Source organism: Lontra canadensis, unplaced genomic scaffold, assembly GCF_010015895.1.
Source record: "Lontra canadensis isolate GAN:19392208 unplaced genomic scaffold, GSC_riverotter_1.0 scaffold5, whole genome shotgun sequence".
Lineage (NCBI taxonomy): Eukaryota > Metazoa > Chordata > Mammalia > Carnivora > Mustelidae > Lontra > Lontra canadensis.
This window is the reverse complement of record NW_022630999.1, coordinates 950,513-954,592: the sequence shown is the minus strand read 5'-3', so window position 1 is coordinate 954,592 and position 4,080 is coordinate 950,513.

Sequence of the window (4,080 nt, the reverse complement as noted above, 5' to 3'; positions counted from 1 at the left end):
GAGCGCTGAGGCCAGTCACAGGCGGGCTGGGGACCCGAGAACACTGCGCTTGCGCCACGTGGCGCGGAAAGGACCAGCTGATGCAATCGGAAAGCGTCCAAGGCCCGCCTCCCAATCCGTTGGGAGAACAGGCAGCCAATCGACAACGGGGGAAGGCGGGTCCTTCTGCCTCTACACCAATGGCAAAGCTTGTTGGGTGACAGCCCTGTAGGAAAACAGAGAGCGGCGGTCTGGGAAAGGGATCCGCGGGTGCAGGTTTTAACCCTTCCCTGAGCCTAGAAGTCCTCAATCGGCTTGCGCCTTCTTTCACGCGTACTCTTCCTATTAATCAAGGACCTTTCCGGCCACCATAGCGAGTGGGAGGGGCTGGGTTCAAGCCTCAATCCTAGTTGGCTTGGAAGAGTCCGGGGACGGAGCCCAGAGTTTCCTACGGCTTCTGCCCTTCCTGACCTGAATGAAATGACTGCCGAGTTGTGGGACCTTCGCAGCGACCTCTGTAGCGGCGAATGGAGCTCTCCTAATAGCAGTTCAGATTTCCCGAGACCCAAGCTTTGATGATCCAGGGATGAGCGCCTTTCCTCCGATATTCCTTAATACGTGCTTCGGCTAATCTGTAACGCGTCAGAGAGCATTTCCAAAGGGCCATGAAAATACAATGAGGATTTGATTTAAGGAAATAAACACTCTGACCCCAGGGTTCTCACGCAGAAGTCTCAGTGTTTGGAATCGAATGGGCCTATTTTTTATTTTACTAGCTAATTAAAAAACAATTACTAACTTGAAATCGGAAGTGCAATGAGCTCATTCACAGTTTATATACTTCATCGCTGAGTTGTATGGATTTTACTTTAAACATCAGTCCTCGACAAGCCGCCACCTTCAGAGTCCCCCCTCCACAAAGAACAACAGCTTTCTAATCCGGCATTCCGTTTTTCACACGGCACCAGGATAGTCTTTTCAAATACAAATGTGATCAAGGCAGCATTCTGCTCAAAACTCTTTTAAGTGGCTTTCGTTTACTCTTAGAATAAATACAGTCACGGCTTTGAAGGCCCCTGATTGCCCAGTTCTCTCGCCCCTTCACTATACACTGAAATGGAATTATTTTCCTTATATGTTCTCCCACAGTTTTTTGTTTTTGTAGGTGCCTAGAGTGTTCTTCCCATCCTCTCATCTCTGTCTGCCCCCCCCACACTTTTTGCCTCTTGAGCCCCTACTTATCTGTCAGATCTCAAGAGTCATTTCGTTAGGGGAGCCATTTCTTGACCCCCTTTTACTGAAAGGACCAAGTCTCCCTGTTACATCTGCAGAGAGCTTCATGTAGCTCTGAGTAGCACCATCGGATCAATTCCACAATTTAAAAAATTACTGTCTCCTACTTCCAAAATTTAAGGAAAGCGCAACGTGTGTATCTTTTGCCAGCATCTAGCAGATGTAAACCTGGCACAAAGTTGTTAAATAAATGTTGAAGGTGTTAATAAGTTTTGAGATAAACCTTATTTGAAAAATTACTTCTTAATTTGTATTGTCAAAGAAAGAAGCCAAACTCCCTAAATTACTATATCTCGAAGGCTTATAGTAAGAGTAGATTATTGGTACTACTTGGCAGGTGGTCACCTTAAGAAGTTCCAGGAGTTTTGTACAATTTTAATGGACTTAAGTAGACCAATCTGACTTATATTTGAATTACAATGAGAGTTAACAAGATCTAGTCTTACTTCCCAATGTAAAAAAAAAAAATTTAATTGTGCTCATATTATATACGTATCTGAATAATATGCTACTTTTTAATAAGAATAACAAGGACCAGAAAGATTGAGATTACTGAATTTTCTAGACGAACAGTGTAGACTAACAATTGCAGACTCCTTCTACTGCTATGCAACTTGGCCTGTAGCAGCTTCTCTTAACCCCGAATTCTCATTCAACCCCAGAACCAGTATTGGTCTACGGATGGCAAAAAAGAAAAAGCAAAAATCTTCTACGAATTTTCAATGTGCTCTGATAATGCAGGCAAAGCTGTCAAAATCAGCAGCTCGTGTGGAAACCTCTCAGGGAGATATGCCGAAGGCACAGTGCCCTCTAGTGTTAGGAAGAAATTTTTTCCCCTTTCATATGTGCATTTAGGGTTAAGCAAAGATTATGAGAGCTTCCAACAGATCCCAGATCCAGAGGGCAACAAGCTGTTTTTCTACTTTTGTCTATTTACTCACAAGAAAACTGTTGATTGACATCATGTTATAACTGATGCCCTCTAACCTACGTACATTTTAAGGCAGTGACTCCACAGCTCTGCCTTGAGAAGTGGAACAATCATTTATGAACTCTCCAACAAATAATGTTACAAATAATAGAAGATGACACATAATCAACTTTTTAAAAATATGAATCAGAGGAGATTCAACTTTATAATAATCTTGTATTCATTCATGTAAAAACTTTTTTTTTTTTTTTTTTTTTTTTTAGAAAAAGGAAATATAGTATGCAGCAATGGAAGATATGCATGGAAAGTTCTGCTTTGATATTAGTACATCTCAGAAAAACACACAGCTGGGACATGGCCAGGTAAGTATGAATCTGAATCAGGGAGAATGGGGAGGGGTGCTCTTTTTGTTGTAAGAAATAGAGAGTCTGGTGATTTTTGACAAATGAGGAATTTATTCATGAAGTCGGGGCTGCCTGGGTGGCTCAGTCAGTTGAGTGTCCCACTCTCGGTTTCGGCTCAGGTCATGAACTCATGGGGTTTGAGAGGGGGCTCTACTTCCAGCTCCACGCTCGGTGGGGAGTCTGCTTAAAGACTCTCTACCTCTACTCCTCCCCCCCAACTCGTGGTCTCTCTCATGCTCTTGCTCTCTAAAATGAATAAATCTTTAAAAAAATAAAATAAAACTACATGAAGTAGAATTGGAAACAGGGATCTCATCTGTGTAGCCAGGCCACAGGCACTGCAGGGAAAACTGAACAATTAGGCCTCATGGGAGGCTGCAGGGACTGTAGCTTGATGGTTAGTCAAAATCCAAGGTCCTTTATAGTAACAAGAAGGTGTGATTTGAACTCTAGAACTTCACTATTAACATGACTCCGTTACTCTTGTCTGTTGCTTCTCCTCCTATTAGCAGCCGACCAATTTACTTTAGGTCATCGTTCAAATTTCCAAAGAGGAGAATGAAGGTGGCTGTCTAATTACCAAGCTATGTAATCATAGATCACAGGCTAGCTTATGGATTGGTTGGTTGTCCCTTCAGGTCAGGTGCCTCCCCTAGCCTACTCAGCAGTGGCTGAGGGGCTCGTCATACGGTGTATCCAGCATGCTGCGGGGATCAGATGATTTCCTCATTATGGAGTGTGGGCCCCTTTAGAGGGGAGGCTGAGCATGACGGGTGCTATGAGTAATATCTCTAAGGCAAAATGTGTTTGTGATTCATTTGGCAATATTTTCACTATAAACAATTTGAGTGCTATTTCATTTAAAAAGATTTCGGGGGGAGCTTTCTGTTGGGAGGGGAGTCAGGGATGCTGAAACTTCCGACAGTATCTAATAGAAATAGTTGTTTCAAGAATGCACTTTAGGAAATGTGACACTACACTTATAAGGTATATACCTTATGATAAAATTATCCACCAATCACACTTGGAGTGATGTAATGCTTTCCAAATAAATCTTGGTTTATGTTTTAGTGTAAAATATTTGGAGCTATTAGATATGTGGTCCTTGCTGATGTGGATTTTTTTTCTTCTGATTTCTTTACAGTTAATCTAAAAAGCATGATTAAAATTATGAATGTCACTAGAAATGATACCAATCGCCATGCACATTTCACACCATACAAATTACATCTGTATAAATAATAGCAGAGAAGATAATGCTGATGCAATTTTAGAAGTTGGTGTTTACTCAGGACACAGGTATAGTAACTGCCAAGTTGAAACTCACCCACTAATTCTTTGAGTACTTTACACCAATGTTTCTGGTTTCCCTTTCAAATCTATCCAATGTCTTTAGGGCACTTCAAATGAGAGTGTCAACATTTGGTAGGTCGTTCCAAAATAGAAAGTCTATCTATGACTTGAAGAGGGCAT